The sequence below is a fragment of the Peromyscus leucopus genome, chromosome 4, assembly GCF_004664715.2.
Source record: "Peromyscus leucopus breed LL Stock chromosome 4, UCI_PerLeu_2.1, whole genome shotgun sequence".
Lineage (NCBI taxonomy): Eukaryota > Metazoa > Chordata > Mammalia > Rodentia > Cricetidae > Peromyscus > Peromyscus leucopus.
The window spans coordinates 14,649,076-14,667,328 of record NC_051066.1 but is presented as its reverse complement, the minus strand read 5'-3'; positions in this window follow the sequence as shown (position 1 = coordinate 14,667,328).

The window sequence follows — 18,253 nt, the reverse complement described above, 5'->3', positions numbered from 1 at the left end:
ACCCTAGCCCCAGAGACAGACCTGGCCCAGACCTTGCCCCCCTCCTTCAAAGCCCACATACCTCAGCAGCAGGGATGGCCCTGGAGGTTACTTCAGTACTGCCCTGCTGCTGGGAAAGCTAGTCACTCCCCACCTGGGGCTGAGACCTTCCCCTCTCAAGCCCTATCTATCGTCCTCTCCAAGTCCCATGACCCCAGCAGGGTTTAACACAAAGCACCGTTTGTGCCTTGAACTTTTGGTCCCGAAAGGCCAGCAGTCCAGGTGGCCATGAGGAACCAAGTAAAGAAACTCAATCTACCCTGCAGTGAATTCCAAACTCAGCCGTGCTGAGTACAGCCTCCACCCTGGTCAGCCCACTGGGGTTCACCTGGTGGTCCTTTGGGCTCCCTTAGGGCAAGCAAGCAGCGGGGGGCGGAGTGGTGGGCTTCAAGCTGCTGTAGGTGACTGTGGTCTGTGGCTTTTTCCTGGCTCCCATGGCCTTGTCCCTGGATGGGAAGTCAATGGCCATGGAAGAGAAGGCTGGCACGTCCCTCCTCTCCTTCCCTGTGGCTTTGGGTTCTGAGGCAGAGGATTTTCTAACATTAACATCTGAGTGGGCTATGCGAGAAGGGACTTACTCTCTCACTAATGTTAGGGCTACAGGAATTGACCCAACAGAGCTCCAGGTGAGGAAGTAGAATAGATCCCAGAACTACCCAGAGGAGCCCAAGAGTCCAGTTCTTCACTCAGTCTCCCATCAGCTCCGGCCCAGGACAGCCCATACTTTGCCCCTCCAGGTCCATCCATGCTCTGGGCCTAAGGAGGGAGGATCTGTCAGAATAAGGAGGGGGAGGCTGACTCCTGGACCATCCGGTCCCCAGGCCCCAGCCTGGCCCAGCAGCAGATCTGAGAGTTTTCTCTAGAGGGACTGAGGATGGAGACAGGAAGAACTTGGGAAGAAGGTCTGGGTGCATCAACCTGTGTAGGGGCTTCCTGTAGATGGGATAAAGACACCCCCACCCCCCACCCCCCACCCCCCACCCCGCCAAGCAGAGTAATCTTGAAGTACTTCCAAGGGTGGGACCTTCCTATGGCTTGAATCCGAAAGGTCCCCAGCAGGCTTATGTTTCAAAGGCTCGCTCCTTTGCTGGTGGCAGGCGCTATTTGGGGATCTGTGGAACCTTAGGAGGTGTGGTCTAGCTGGTGGAAGTGGGTCACCGAGAAGGGCCTTTGAAGGTTCCTGATCCTGCTGCTTTCTCTCTGTCATGCCTGGTTCCATGCCTCAAAATAAACCCTTCTCCCCTAGTTGTTTCTGCCCAGATACTGTGGTCTTAGTGATAACAAAGCAGCTAACTCTCGGAAGAACACCATGGCCCTCCGGCTGGCACTTGGTGGCCGTGGCCGTTCTACCTATGAAGTCAGCCCTGCCTGGTGAGGTAGGGGCTGCCTCATTTCCAAACCAGTATGGACCTCTCTCTGACCAAGAACTCCTGTGTGCCCCTTCTGGGAAGACTTCTTCCTAGGCCAGTCCAGGACCCCACCTTGCTCTGCACCCATCCGCAATGCTGCTTAGGCTGGACTGGCCAGCTGGAAACTGGGACACAGTGCTGATCCCAGGGGAGCAAGGGGTGTGAGTGAGAAGGGACAGCACTCAGGCTCTGGTGCCCAGGATGCACCAGGTATGGTCCTGGGCCGTCCCTGGAGGGGCCAAGCTTCTGATGCCCATAGCCTTCCCAACCCCCACCACAGTAGGAAGCTTCTCCCCTACCTAGCTTCTTGTCCCTGAAGTGCCTTGTCCCAGTCTGCCCAGAGTCATAAGGAACACAATAGCAATGGCCTTTTCAAGTCCTCCTCTGGCCCTGCCTCCTGTCTGTGAGTTCCTGGTCTCCTCTCCCAGGGCATGTCTGCATCACCGCCTGCCCCCTGTACCCTCTCAGGAAAAGCCTGACCACACCTCCAGGAAGCCTTCCAGGAAGCTTAGAGGGGTTTTGAATGTTCTGGGGTCCCTCCTCCCTGCTCCAACCATCCTATATTGAGGACCCCATTGTCCGTTTTCATTAGTGTCCTGTGAGGGCCTAGGAAACAGGTTCACACAAACTATCGTAAGAATGCACAGGATGCCAGGATTCAGCCAACACTGTGGAGCAAGACCCTGAGTGGCCCAGCTTCAGCCTCCACATGCTCCCAGGCGCCAGCCCTGTCACTGAGGTCTTTTCCTCTAAGTTCTTACCGGTTTGAGGGCATCTACTTCCCATGAACTATAGGATGATTGAGTGTTAGAACCTGGGATCACCCAGAATCCCCTCCTGCCTGAACACGCTGCCTCCTCTGAGGCAGGAGTAGACCATGCAAACAGGACACAGAGGCCTTCCTGGGTCTGGCAAGGTCTCCCAGGCCAATGTCCAGCCTTTATGTGCCTCAGTTTCCCCATCTGTGCAAAAGGAGGGGAGGTATTCCTGCCTTGCAGGAGTTCTTGGGAGGCTTGTTAAATGTGGGCCTACTAGACCATGGGGACTTTTTTGCAGTAAGGGACTCTGTCGGCTGAAGTGGGGCCTTGGACCTGCTGCCTCCCCACAGCCTGACTCTGGCTTTCCTTTCATCCTTGCAAAATGTCACAGAAATTGGGCTGCATGAGGACACTGAGTCAAGGGATCGGGGTGGACTGGCCTGGAGGCCCCTGCCCCACCTGGTCTTGGGCCTACCTCTCCCTTCTCCAGGCCTCGTTGCAGCACTCAGGCCAACCTGAGTGCTGAGACCCTGAATCAGCGCATGAACTGCAGATGGAGCTGCTTGGCTGGGGGTGAGGCCTGGCTCTGAGCACGGGGGACCTCTTGGACCTAGCCTTGAAAGGCCCGAGGAACAGTCCCAGCCTTGTCCTATAGGGAAGCAGATTCCTCTCCGGGGGTAGTCAGTCCCCTGGCTGGGAGGCTAGTTCTCTGACATCTCCAGACATAGCTTATCCTCAAGGCCTGGTCGGACCTGAGCTAGCCGAGTGACTGTTGGCCGCGTGACAGCATGGGTGGAGTACGTCCCTGAGTCCCCAGCTTTGGCCTGGAATTCACCGGGGTCACCTGACTCCAACCTGATGCCTGAGCATAGCTTCTCTGTGTTGGAAGCGTGTGGAGAGTGGCTTTGGGAGACCTAGACCCCCCACCTTCTCAGGCCTGCCAGGTCTCACAGCCCTTCTCAGAAATGTCCCTCAAAGGACCGTAAGGAAGAATGTCATTGCCCTAGGCCACTGAGAAGCAGCTGAGTGGAATATTTTGGACTCTGAAAGTTGACCTTTGTGTAGTACCCTAGTCTGTGTCATGAGAAAAGCAGGGCCTGTGTGGAGGTTACATTCTAGTTCAGGCACTCTATGTAAAGGGCTGTGCCCATTGACCAAGCTGGGCAGGCAGTTCACTGTGCTGTCTCTGAGTTCCATCCAAGCCCACCGCCTGCTCTTCCCCCAGGGGTTTCTGCAGCTGTTGGGTTCACCTCTGCTGATTTTGGACATGGCTGCTTCTCCCTGCCCACACTTCTAGGGTTCTTTTCCCAGCTCAGTAGGGTGGGGGACCAGGATCAAAGAGGAAGCAGGCTGGAGGTTGGGATAAGATCAGTCCCTGGATTTGAGTCTCTTGTGCATATGTCAACCCGACCCCAGAAGGGTCCCAGGATGGACAGGCCAACTGCTGCTTGGGAAATTGAGTCTGGGCAGGCAGCTGCTGGAAGACAGAGAATCTGGTGGGACCACCTCTACCCGCTCTACTCTTACGATGGGGTGCCCAGAGGGCAGCTGAGCTGCGGGAGGGCCTGGCCCGCTCTCAGCTGCTACATCCTCACACTCTCCAACAGTGGGACCATCAGTGCTGGGGTAGTGGAGTGGGTGGTGCTACAGATCTCCAAGGCCTGATCTGGCTTCCAGAAGCAGCCTGCAGTCATGGATTGAGAGTGGGTGGGCTGAACAAGGCAAGCCTAGGGGGGCTACAGTTTCCTCAGCACTGTCCTTGGAGGGGCCTATAGAGCCAGGCAGAACAGAGAATGCCTGCTCCTCCAGAGCCAGGCTCGGTCTCCCGGGCCAGGCTGGATGGCAGGGCCTTCAGCATCTCCTGGCTCCCATCTGTGTTTTTATAACAGCCACAGGACCTGGTTCTCCCTTTCTTTCTTTGTTTCTTTGTTTCCTTCTTTCTTTCCTTCCTTCCTTCCTTCCTTCTTTTCTTTCTTTCTTCCCTTCCTTCTTTCTTTCTTTCTTTCTTTCTTTCTCTCTCTCTCCTTCCTTCTTCCTTTCTTTCTTCCTTCCTTTCTTTCTTTCTTTCTTTCTTTCTTTCTTTCTTTCTTTCTTTCTTTTTTTCCACTTTGAGACAGGGTCTCACTGTATAACCGTAGATGGCCTGGAACTCTATGTAGATCAGGCTGGCCTTGAACTCACAGATATCTGCCTCCTGAGTTCTAGAACTAAAGGTGTACCTGGATCTTAATCTAAGTGCAGCCCCAAGACAGGGCCCTGCCTTTCACTCTGGGGTCTAAGATGACCCAGGAAACTAGTCCACAGCCTCCGAGAGAGGCTGTAGAGGATACCTAGAAAGGAGTTCTGGTTACCATGCTCTGAGGCATTGTGCTTGGGTGCCTCCTTCACAGTCCCATCTGGGATCTGGGCTTCAGCACCCAGGAGGCCCCTGGGGTCACACCATGCTCCCTGCTCCCCAGGCTGGGGCCGCGTGCTGTGTAAGTACAAGGCTGTCTCTGTTTCTCTGAGACTAAGGAGGGGAGGTAGGCCCATGGCGGAGAGGAAATGGGGACAAGTGTCCCCGCGGACATCACAGCCCCCAAATCAGACACTCCAGCTTCTGCACAGGTCTGGCACACTGAGGTGGTAGAGCTGGCTCTACCCCACCAGCCTGGCTCACATTCCTCACGACAGCAATCATGGACAGCCAGCCCGTTCCTCTGTGACAAGCGTTTATTTGTGCTGGGGGCGGATGAGGCTGAACGCCTGGGAGGAGGGCCACAAGTCTCGCTGGGATGTGGTGAGGGCCGGGTCTGCCGTGGTCAGCCAAGTCTGATGGTTGGTCTTCTGGCCTAAGGAAGAGAAGGAAGGAAGAGAAGCAGAGAAATGAGAGGACATTGGAGCCAGTGGGACCTGGGCAGGGATAGACCCCAGCAAGAGGGGGTCTAAGAGGAAATAGTGGGGTTCAGGGTGAGCACTAGAAGCTAGATCCACAGGAAGGGCAAGGGTAGGTTTTCAGCCGCCGCCTCCTGCTCCTCCATGGACCTTTCAAATCTGCTAGCCCTACTCACAGTTTACCCTCACGTGGCAGGGGCTCTGGGAACTTAGTCTCACCTGAGTGGGACAGACATAATGACAAACTGGTTGCCCCTGAGCTCGAAGGGTGTCACCCATAACTGGAACAGGACCCCATCTTCCCTCCTGAAGGTGTGACCCACCAAGCTGAGGATGGACCACTTTCCCTCAAAGTGTGGGACTAGTGACAGACAGAGCCAGCCCCCTTTATCCCATATGTGGCACCAAGCCATAGCTGCACCGATGATCCTGGACCTAACAAAGACCCGACGACTCTCAAAGTCTCAGTTTCTCCACACGCACAGGGAGTTGTCCCCACCTGGAGGGTCCCGAGGGCCACAGGAGAATATGAAGTCTGTGTAGGGTTGGCATTGGGCTGAGCTCTCTGATCCAGGCTCCTACCCATGGGAACGGGGCCTGCTCGACCTGAATTCACGGTCACTGTCTCCTTCCCCTGGCTGGGCAGGAGACAGATCTTGTGAAAAGGCAAATTGGGGTGTGGGACTTGAGGGAGCCCCCCATGCCTTCTTGGGCCTTGGGCCTGGGTTTGCATCATCTCCAGCAAGGTGAGACCTATCCACAGGAGCTCCATCTGGGTGGAGGAGGCCGATCCTAGGCAGTGGAGTCCTGGGTATCAGCGGCCTGGAGGAGGAAGTGAGGTGTTGGGTTCGGGGCTGTCACTGAGCTTACAGTAGCCCTGTTCCAAAGTGGGTAGCTCGTCTCCACATCCAAGGGGGGAAAGATTATGCCCTTTTGGCTTCCTCACAATTGAGCCACCTCACACTCTAAGGCAGCTCTCTATCCCACGAACACCTCCCCCAGTACTTCCTGCCCCATTGCCCACCTCCTACGCTCTCGGTGCCCTGCACTGTGCATGAAAACTAGCAGAGATTACAGCTCAAATCCGGGCAGATGACAGCAGATACCTGTCAGGATCCACTGTGTGCCCAGCATAAGTGGCCACCCCAGAATCCACCCACACTTGTCCTGGTCTGTTGGCCACAATTCTGCACTCACTCCCACCCCCTGCCTGGGAGCAGATTGAATTGTTCTTTGGGCTAGGCAAAGAGGGACAGAGTGTGCTGTGCCAGAGCTGGCCCAGGGCCACCTACTCAGGCCCCAGGGCCAATCTGGGCCATGGACATTCACGGGGCTACGGCCTCCTCTGCAGCGCTTTGCCCATTCCTGACCTCATCCATCCTCAGCTGGGCCTGATGCCACCAGCCTCCGGCTGCGGTGGCTCCCTGAGGACCGTAGTAGTCTCCTCTTGACTACTTGCCCCCTGGGAGAGGTGGTTGCTAGGATTCCATCACCCTGGTTCTGAAATGTGCCCCCGGGGATGGGCAGTATCTCAGAAGATCTTGATGACCAGCTTCGATGCTGCCTAGAGCCCTTGGTGGTCCAAGTCCCAGTACTCTGGGATCATGTGAATTCGGTGGCACAGACCCTGGGGGGCCCAAACCCTTCCCAGTACTGCCCTCCTCCTGCAGGCCCCTAGGCCATGTCTGTTCCTCGCCTTGCCTCTGAATGCCCTCGTCCCTCACTTTCTGGAGCCTTTTTCACGAGGGACTTGGGATCATTTCAGGAGGCCTGGGTCACAGGCTCAAACTGGAGGGTTCTGCTCTGGCCCCAGGCAAGGGTCTGGTACCCAGCCCATGATGTGGCGGGCGGGGTGAGGTCAGGGAGGGGCGGCTCGCCTACTCCCAGTGTGTTCCATGAATCTCTTTCTCATGTGCCTAAGGTTCTGCAAGGTTCCCATATGTAATCCAGGAAGCTGCAGTGGTACCCAGGGAAAGAGGTGGTCACCCGCGGGGTAACCTGGAAAGAGGGTCCGCCAGGTGTCCCTCCTTTCCAGGCCAGAATGGGCCCTGGGAATGGGCTTCAGGGAGGTGGCTGCCTCCCTGCTGTCACTGACCCTGTGAAAAGCATGGAGAGCAAGACCAAGAGGAACCCTGGCAGCTCAGCCTTGGGCGCATGCAAGGGCAGAACAGTAAAACCCATCACAGATCAACAACAACATGAATTGTAAAGCTCTCTGTAGACAGGCAAAGGCAAAGGAAGATACACACACATGAAGTGAGAAGGAGCTGCTGTGGGATGCTCAGAGGAGACCGGGGAGCCATGAGGGGATGCTCAGAGGAGACCAGGGAGCCATGAGGGGATGCTCAGAGACCAGGGAGCCATGAGGGGATGCTCAGAGGAGACCGGGGAGCCATGAGGGGATGCTCAGAGGAGACCAGGGAGCCATGAGGGGAAGCTCAGAGGAGACCAGGGAGCCATGAGGGAATGCTCAGAGGAGACCAGGGAGCCATGAGGGGATGCTCAGAGGAGACCAGGGAGCCATGAGGGGATGCTCAGAGACCAGGGAGCCATGAGGCTTGGGGAAGTGAAAATGAAACTCAGCACTCAGAAGGCTGAGGCAGGAGGATGTTAAGCTCAAGGGCAGCCTAGGCTACACAGTGTCTTTTAATATATATATTATATATACTATTATATACACACATACACACACACATACACACACCCCTAAAAATACATACATCAGGGCTGTGAAGGTAGCCGAGGCAGTGAAAGTTCTTGTTTGGGAGTTGTGGTGTGTTTCCAATCTCAGTGCTGGGGAGGTGGAGACAGGCACCCAGCTGGCCAGCCCACCTTCTCATCAAGTTCCAGGCCAGTGGGGGACCTTGTCTCAAACAGCAATAACAATAACCCCATAGAAACAACAACAGGGGGATGGATAGCACCTGAGGTTGTCCTTTGACATGTGTCTGCACATACAACACCAACACGTGACACCAATACGAACACACATTCTGATTTTCAAACAGTTACATTTTGTAGGGAAGATGTGGGGCTGATGCTCCTGTTGTAACCCCCAGCATAGTTACGGAGGCTGCGCTAAGCAACATTGAACACTGAGATGCTAAACCTTGTAAAGTTTATGTGTTAATCAAAATTCATAGTTTAATCAAAACGGAGTGCTTGGCTGGCATGAGGCCCTGGAGTCCATTCAACACAAAAACAAAACAGCGAAATTTCCTAGCCCATGTAAAGGGTTTGCCCAGCTCAGTGTCTGATCCAGACCCCACAGGAGGTTTTACTTCGTGGTCCTTGGGCTGGGACAGTTCTTTCCATGTTTCCTTCCTTCTCAGCCTTGGTGGTACTGGGCAGTGCTGGTTAGGTGTTTTGTGAAAGGCCCACTATTGGGATTGGTTGGTGTTTTCCTAGTGACTAGGCGGTGGTCTGGTAGGAAGGCCTTGGAGGTCGCCGTACAGGGCGATCCTCGGGGCCCACCTGCACACCTCCCACTTACAAAAGAGCATCACAGCTGGCCTTGTTGATGGTTGACTTTCCATCATAGAAGAGGGGAGGGGGAGGGTCTTCAGACCCTTACCTGAGTGTCTAGCCGCGCCTTCTAACCAACTGTGCACAATTCTTTCCTATCTGGACGTGGCTCCCAGGTCTCTGGGCAGTGCAAGACTGTGAGGGAGGGGGAATACATCTGCACAACCAGGAGAAGCTATGACCCACGCTGGTGCAGACTTTCCAGTCTGGCTGCTTTGGGTTCCCACTTCTGTCAGTAACCCTCACTCAGGCTCAGTGGGTAAGCCCAATAAACTCACTGGTTCCCTGGGGCGGGGTGGGGGAGCCAGGAATCACGGTTTGTCATTGGGACCTTAGGGGGCAGATGTTACTTGGTCTCCCCCTACTCCAATTCCTGGTAAAAATTCTTTCAGCAGAGGCGAAGTGTCCTTCCCAGAACGGCCACGGCAGTGCCACATCTAGTCAAGGCATGTGTGCTGGGTCTGTAAGGTCACTCTCGTGTCTCACTGTCCTCTGGGAGGACCTCGATGTGCGCAGCCTGCGTTTCCAATGAGACTGGCACTCTGGCTTGCTGGCTGCCAGCATCCTCATACGGTGGCCTCTTCAGTATCACAGTGTTTTCCTGCTCCCTAGCTTATCTACATCAGGGTAGACTCAAGGACAGTATTTGTTCTTTGGGGTGTAACTTTGTACTTTCTTATTCACTGGGTTGCTTCAAGTGTTTCAATATTGGCCAGAGGGAAGGCATTAGTGACTGTCACTGGAGAAGGAAGCAGGAAGAAGTAGCCAGTGACCTAAAGCATAGTGGAGAATTCAGACTGCCTCTGGGCTGCCTTGGTGGCAGCCCCTGGGACATAACTCCATCTTGGTGGGTTTGGGTTTTATAGGACTTTTTAAATATTTGGTAAGTTATAATACATGTGTGTGTCCAGGAAACCATCACTGTGATAGTGAGATGGTGACTGTGGTGGTTTGAATGAACCCCATGGCCCCCACAGATTTGTGGGGAATGGCATTATTGTAGGTGTGGTCCTGTTGGAGTAGATGTGGCCTTGTTGGAGGAAGTGTGTCACAGGAGGTGGCCTTTGAGGTGTCAGAAGCTCAAGCCAGGCCCAGTGTCTCTCTCTTCCTGCTGTCTGCAGATCTGAATGAAGAACTCTCAGCTACCTCTCCAGCACCATGTCTGCCTGCATGCCGCCATGCTTCCCGTCATGATGATAATGGACTAAACCTCTGAACTTTAAGCCAGACCCAACTAAATGTTTCCCTTTGTAAGTGTTTCTGTGGTCATGGTGTCTCTTCACAGCAATAAAACCCCAACAAAGACAGTGAGTGTGCCTGCCATTCCATGAAGAGTCCTTGATCAGGAGGCAGAGGCAGGTGGGTCTCTGTGAGTTGAAGGCAAGTCTGGTGTAGGTAGTGAGTTTCAGACCAGCCAGGGCTACAGAGTAAGACCCTATCTTTAAAAAAACAAGCTCTTAGCAACCGGCCGACGGCGAAGATCTGCCCGGTGGAGGACAGCAGACAGCGTGGACCTCTCCACCCTTCCCACAAGTCTCTGAATAAAGTGTGTTTGACTCTAAAAAAAAAAAAAAAACCAACAAACCAACAAAAACAAAAGCCCCTTGAGCTGGGGCTGTTGAGATGACTCAGTGGTTAAGAGAATCTGTTGCTCTTTCAGGGGACTTGAAATTGATGCCCAGCACCATGTCAGGCAGCTCAGGACCACCTGTGACTGCAGATACAGAAGATCCAACGGGGCCTCTGCAGCCATCCCTCTACCCCCGTACACTTAGATAAAAGATAAAGATAAATAGTATTTAAAAAGATTCCTTGGGGCTGGAGAGCTGCCTCAGCAATTAAGAGCACTGACTGCTCTTCCAGAGGACCCCTGTTTGATTCCCAATATCCACATGGCCGCTCACAATCCCCTGTGACTCCAATCCTGGGGAATCCGATAGCCTTTCTGACTTCTGAAGACCCCAGGAATGCAAGCAGTGCACAGATACACATGCAGGCAAAACACCTGTACACATAATATAAGAAGTTTTGTTTGTTTGTTTTTGTTTTTCAAGACAGGGTTTCTCTGTGTAGCTTTGGGGCCTGTCCTGGAACTCACTCTGTAGATCAGGCTGGCCTCAAACTCACAGAGATCACCTGCCTCTGCCTCCCGAGTGCTGGGATTAAAGGTGTGCGCCACCACTGCCCGGCCTAAAAGTTTTTTATAAAGATTCCTTAAGCTTTCTTGGGGATTCCTTCCTCTTACCTGCTTCCATAGCCCTCCAAAACTACAGACATTTTCAGTCCCTGCAGACCAGTTTGCACTGTCTGTAAGGGGAGCCATACTGTACATGTCCCGACTGCCTGGACGCTCTCACTCAGCTCAGTGAATTGACGTCCCAGCAGTTTGTGGCGTCTATAGCCACAGGGTGTTAGTTACATTGTGCCGCCTTCCACAGTTGATCGATCACCTTTCATCAGCTGAGGGCCGTGGGTATTATTTGCAGTTTGGGGGCATCACATATAAAGCTGCCAGGAACACTGAAGCACACGTCTTTGTAGGGCCATGTGCTTACTTCAATCATTGGGAAACCCAGTGGAGAAGGGGAGAGGCACAGTTGGATCCCTGCTCCATCCAAAACCATAGGAAGGGAACAGGAGCCCACAATACACTCAGATCATTTCTCTCCACTGTAAAAACTTAGGCAAAGTTGCCACAGCCTGTGGATCTCCCATCTGAGGCTGACCCAGGCCCATGCTGAGGGTCCACATCATAGTAAGGGACCCCCTCTTTGAGTCACCCTTGAGAGGTATGAATCTCATGCCTACCTCACTGTCCAGGTGGCCACGGCTAGTTGCAAAGAAAATAAAGCTCCATGAGATGACACCCAGTGGCTGTCATCAAGCCAGGGCAGAGGCGGCGCGACTTGGGGGTACCCCAGTGCCTCTCTCCCCAAGGGCAACCACTCTTGTGTCATCCTCTGTCTCCCTGAACAGCACAGTGCGCTCGTTCCCCCGGCTTAGGACAGGGCTAGGAGAGACCAAAAACTTGAAGCAAAGTGTCTTTTCTTCAGAGTGCCACAGATTGGCATGAACACTGGTCACACAGAAGACCCACGAAAAGTCCCCTCCCAGCCAAGGGGCAGTCCATGTGAGTCACTCTGGCGCCCTGCAATTCTAAACTATACCCAAGAGGCTAGGAAGAGTCCAGTTGGCCCTTCTGGCAGTTCCTGGGCATAGATCCTGGGGACTCCATGTCCAACCTAAGGTCAACCCCTGTACTGTCCAGGTTCTGCCCAGGGTATCTCATGGCCACAAGGGTGCTGTGCCATGATGGCCATGATGCCCACCGCTCTAGAGATGGAGCAGAAAAGAACTCACTTTAACCCTAGACCACCTCCAAGGCCACCATAAGCACCTCAACTTGTCTCTCCCTGGTCCCAGGTCTAACTGAAATCTTCTGTGTCTGTCACAGGAGGTAGGAGGATCTAGATCTCTATGACAGGCTCAGGCTTCTCTGGAGGGACTCCCAGACCTAGCATGGGATTCTGCAATTGAAATCGCAGACTCCATGGCGGCCCGCACAACTCTGGCGCCCCCACCTGGCCATCACCTTATTCACCTAGAGGTTCCTGCAGGCTCCCAAAGAAGCGCACACCTAGGCCCTGACCGTCCTCTATCTGAGCCCAGAAGCCAATCTCCTTCTCACTTCCCTGCCCAGCCTCTTAGCCTAGTTGTCTCTTCCAAGTGGCAAGCAACAGGCGGCAGGCAGTGGGCAGTGCCTCTGAAGAGCTGTTTGCGCCAGTTTCAGTCACGGTGTTGACAAACCACGGTAGGCAGCCCTGGGGCTACACAGCCCGGGGGATCTCCAGGCCAGTGCCCTCCTCCGTGAGGCCATCCTCCCTGACCACCAGGCTTGGCTCCAGCTGAGCCCCTATACTCAGGCCAGGCTTTGACTCTGAAGCCCTTACCTGGTAGTCTAGGCACTTTTAGCCCCGAATCATCTGACGTGGAGTTCATCCCGACCACAGCAGCGACCAGGGTGGGGGGGAAAATGCAGCATGGGGATCCTTCCCTGACCAGCACTCTGACCACAGGCAAGCCCTTAGCCAAGCTGATCAAACACATTGTCTAATCCTGAGAGTCCTCGGTGACTGGGCAATGCCAGGGGACCAGGACCTGCCATTCTGCCCCTACCCATTCGGATAAGGGTAGGGTAGGCTCCAGCCTCAAGCCAAGAGTTGAGGACAGGCCCAAGGGACCAAGGGGAAATCCTCAGCTAGGGACTTGATTTTCTTCCAAGGAGGTGCTGCTGGCGCTGCTGCCCCATTTCCCATCGAGAGGGTGGGCCCATCCCATGAGCAGGTCCTGTCCCTCACCCTTCCAGCCCTCCTCCCTGGCCTGCCCCCATGTCCTTCCAAGCCTCAACCTGAGCTCCCTCCTGTTCCTCTACCCAAACTTTCAGCTCCCCAGCTGGTTCTCTGACTCCTGCTGAGAGATGAAGGGCCCCTGCCCAGCTCAGTGGGGAAGGAGGGCTGTCCCTGTCATGGTTGATGTTAGGGACATCAACCCTACTTCCTCCACTGGCTTCCACCCCAAAAGTACTTCCAAGTCCCCATTTTAAGCATGGTAGAGATGTCTCATATCCACAGAGGCCTGGGGAAGTGAGATGGTTACAACTCTTTATCCTTCCCCACAGACCAAGAAGAGCAGAGGGACCCTTAGATCATGCCAGCAGCACATGTGTCCTCATCCTGTGGGTGTCCCCAGGGGGCTTCAGGGTGTGAGACACATGGGATAACTCTAAGACGAATTCAGAGGGGACAGGACAAGGGTAGTACCGGGAAAAGTAGTTCCCCTGGGGAAGGGGTAGGTGTAAGACCTGGAGGGCCTGGAGGTCTTAGGAGCTGGTCACATGTCCAGTCCCCTGTCCAGCTGCTCCCTTCCACCTCCAGGAAACTGCAGGCTCAGCTCTGAAGCCCAGCAGGCGGGTCCAGGCCCAGCAGGCCCAGGTGGCGGCGGGAGGGGCAGCTCACAGGCCTGGTCCTTGTCCAGCTGATCCCATTTCACTTCCAGCGAACTGCAGGCTCAGCTCTGAAGCCCAGCAGGCGGGTCCAGGCCCCGCAGGCCCAGGTGGTGATGGGCGGGGCTGCTCACAGGCCAAAGTAAAGAGACTTATGTGGCCACTTGGCAGGGCTTAAAGGCTGCGTGTGTTGTCCAGGCAGAGTTAGGCAGCTTCCAACGCAGGGTCTAGAACTGGAACCTAGAAGGAGCCCACCCTCACTTGGTGGCGACACCCAAGTCCCATTCTCACCCACATCCAGCCGAGGATCCAGACGAGACTCCAACGTTCCCAGCCCCCACACTGACCCATGTGCCTTACCCTCCAACCCCCGTGCCGATATTGCCCTGCACTCTGACCACTGCTGGCCATCTGGTACACACCGGCTCTTGCACCGACCCCTGCGTGATTCTGGCTGCAGCCTAGCCCCTGCACACTCGCCTCTGCCTGCTGACCCCTTGGAAGCCCGAGAGGAGCAGAAGCGGATAGGGCTTCCCTCTTGCATCTCACAAACACGGCGCCCTCCATAGTGGGATGGGAGGGAGCCTCTGCTTTTCCTGTGTCCCCCCATATCCATGACTAGCAAGGGTGTGGAGGGCTCTGTGGGGAGGAGCAAGCAGGCTGAGGCATCGAGGCAACACCTGCGCTCCAGGAGGCCTCTGGGAAACTGTCCCCGCACTCTGCACAGCATTGTCTTCCACAGACTGGCACCACCAGTCTGAGTACACAGGGATGTGAAGACCCCATATGACTGTTCGGGGTCTTCCTACCACTGAGCTGACCAGCAGAAAGGGGGATCATCATCTTGGCTAGAGGGACTCATCTCTCATCACCAAGAGGAAGTTGGGTTTCTGCTTCAGAACAGGAGAGGATGCTCACTGTGGAGGTCCCTGGGCCACCTTTTGTACCTCCACACCTACTAGTGAAGGTTACAGGACACCAACAACCCAAATTTAAGGTCAGTGAAGGTAAGGTCTTCTGGAAATTACGACCTTATGAGGGGTTACGGGTAGCTCAGTATCGAGCACATGACTAGCACACGTGAGGCCTTAGCATCACTAAAAGTCAAACAAACAGTGTCACGGGGGATCCAGCTGGGGCAGAGGCCACGTGGAACTAATTTGGAGGCTGGCCTGCAGCTTCCCACTTCTCCAAAATGTTGCATGGAACTGAGTTTGAGAGGAAAAGAATGTGAAATGAAGGTTACGGAGACTGGAGGCCGAGCAGCTCCTATGACCTCTGCATGCCGTCTGCCATACCCCGCCCTAGACACTGTCTCCTGCACATTGATGCGGAATCAGCCGGGGATACAGGTCAAACCACGAACCCCCCAACTGTGTGAGGGATCACTGCCTCTCTCTGGAGTTAAAGCTCTGTGGCTGTTCAAATGTGTGCTTCAGGCTGAGAGAGACATGCAACACACACACACACACACACACACACACACACACACACACACACACACGCACACGCACACACGCCCATGTGCGCACTTCAGTGCTCTGTGGTGGTGGTGCCAGTCTGTGGCCCTCAGGGGCAGGCTGTTATGACAACCCTTCTTCTCTGCTCCATCTATCTCCCCAGTACATTTTTCCCCCCAGAAACTGACAGGTGAGACTCCACCTCTGCAGATTCTCATCCTCGTTAGGTCTGAGCTCTGCCATTTCCTCCTTTGGCTTTTCTGGGGCTTCTTCTCCTGGTCTTTGTCCAATTCATGGCCAATGGCTAGGCTGGTCCACCTGTTATGGGAGACCCTCATTCTTGAGAGACAGTTTACAGAGAAGGATTTTTTTTTTTTAAAGCAAACATTCCAAAGACGACGGGAATGGGCTGCTGTTGCTGCCAGAAGACGAGAAACTTGCCTGGGGGGTCCTGCGTTGTGGATTTTAAAGTTCTTAAAAAATATTTCTGAGGTGGGTGGCATATTGTTGTAAGTGACCCCTTTCCTATCAACTCATGGTGGGATCCATCTCTTTTTAGGGCATTTCCCCCATGGTTCCTACGAAAGCGAGTGTGAAAATCACGAATGGAAATGGTATAATGGAGTCAGGTCTTTGGAGGATCAGACCTCCTGTTAGCGGGAGAATGTCCTGGTGCCTCAGTTCCTAATACGGAAAGAGCAACCTCACTGCAGCCTCAAGGATGTGTAGCCACAAAGGGGGACTCTCTGTGTCAGGAGCCCCGCAGCCCTGCGGATGCCGTGGTAGGGTGAGAACAGAGCCCACGCTGCTCTTACGTCGGTATTCAGCACCCTCTGCCACTGCAGCCTAGCTAGGCCAGGCTCTGGTGATTGTGGCTGCATCGGAACCCTCCGGCATGGGCACATGGGTGCCTCTTCTGACACCTGTCCCTGATGTCCCATGGTGGTCAAACTCCCTTCCCTACAAGGAGGGCTTGGTTGACAGAAATGGCGGCTGAGCCTGCTCTGGCGTTCCGTGGGCCTGTGTCATTGCTTTTCTCATCTGTGAGACAAAGCAGCCAGTGAGCAGCAGCCTATCAGAGGACAGGGTCACCTCAGTTCCAGCTCTAGGAAGTACATCCATCATGGCGAGGAAGAACGGTAGCAGGAACCCGAGGCAGCTGATTGCATTGCACCCACCGTACGGAGGGACTAGAGGGATGAACGATAGCGTTCAGCTCACTTTCTGCTTTCTATCTCCGAGATCCCAGTTCATCCATTCATCCATCTGTCCATCTACATACCTATCCATTTACCCATCTACCGCCCTCCAGTCAGCCACCCATCTGTCCATGCATGATCCAGCCAGCTGATACAGTAAGATAGGTGTCTGTCACTTTCTCCAAGAGGTGCCATCTTGGATACATCTGGGATACAATTGAGGATAAAAGAGACCATGCCTCCCTTGTAGGGTTTGATTTGGGGGTCCGATATACAATTATATACCAGAATGGGGGTTGGTATTATTGGTGTCAGCAGGCTTCAGGTCTGTACCTACGGTGGCCCAGCCCTGTTCCAGAATGTGCTTGGTTTCTGTACAACGGAAGAAAGTGGGCATGAGGCCATGGGATGGGGAGGTCTGCCATCTGAGGGGTTCTAAATACCCCTCCCAAGTCTTGCACCACCCTCCCAAGCAGTAGAGCATTTCTAGGAGGGTAAAGGTTAAATCCAGTGGGCTATCTCTATATGTTATTTGCTCTCTATCAAGGCCAAAGATTATGGAGTCATCTCCATGGATGGTTTTGGGTCATGACCTGCTTTGCCTGTCTGTTGGGGCCGAGATAGGCTTAGGTATGGGTAGGGTCAAACAGTGGCTGCTGTTGTGGACTGGGTAAGGTGGACATCGTACTGACAACCTCTTTAGAGGGGTGCATTTGGAGCTGGGTTGCTTAGTTCTGGGTCCATTGCTTTGGACCCCCTGTGCCTCTCTATTTCTGAATGGCTTTTCTAGAATGGCCATCAGGCCTAGAAATGTTTGTCTCCACATCCCACAGGAAGAAGACATACCCTGTCCTTTCTCCAGCCGGGGACATCAGCATCAAGGCTTCCTTCTGCTCTGGGGTCTGACTGTTCCTGCCTGCCATCTGCGAACCAGTGGTCCGAGGGCATGCCCTGGGCCTACCACACCCCATCATGTGGGCCCCAGAGCTCTGCTAGGTGCAGGTGTGGCCCCGATTTCACACAGCTGTGAGTCGGGGAGGTGTGGAATCTAGTTGTGGGGGTTGAGAAGCCAGTCTGGGGTTGCTCAGAGGATCAGAGGCCCATGTTCTTGCCTCTCACCCACCCCATGGTCACAGTGGTCACATTCTGGAGTCATAGGCAGTGTGTTTATTTGTGTGGAGAGTAGAGGCAGGCTGAAGCTGTACTGGCAGGAACCATTCACTCTTCAGCAGGTGTCTGGATCAGGTAACCAGTCTAATGGGGTGGAGACAGACAGTGTCGGGATGGTGGATAAGGAAGAGCAGCAGGGGAGAGACTTAGGAGGGATGAAAAGCAGGTAGACTGGGAGTTGGGCAGGAGATGAGACCAGAAATGGCTCCAGGGAAAGGGCTTAGGAGGCATGCCCCTCCGAGTGCACCTCCGTCACCAGTCTGGGCTCCTCCAGAAGCCCCTCCATAGCCCTGCCTGTCCCCGCCGGATCCTAGATTTGTGGTAGATCTGGTGGTATGGCACCGTGACTGTTATGGTTAGTGCAAACATGTTTGTGATCCCAAATGCATGTTGTATGGGATGTGACCCAGGTGTGGTGACACAGGCCTAAAATACCAGCATCCGGGAGACTAAAGCAAGAGACTCGTGATTGCCAGACCAGCCTGGGCTTCACCTCAAGACCCTATCTCAAAATGACAAGGGAGCAAGGTGAACGTGTGTGTGTGTGTGTGTGTGTGTGTGTGTGTGTGTGTGTGTGTGTGCAGGTGTGTGTGAGCATGTGCCTGTCTGCATGTTTGTGGGCACATGCTCAGGTGTGCGAATGTGGCTGGGCAGGTATGCACTGGAGGGGGTATGATGGGGAAGGTCCTTGGACAGGGTGGGGGTTGGGGGTCCTGATCCATTCATGAGAGGAGTGAGGCTGATGATGGGGCTCAGCTCTGAAGCCCCTTGACCTTGGGCTCTTAGAGACTTTCCTGGGGCCGGGCGGTGGTGGCGC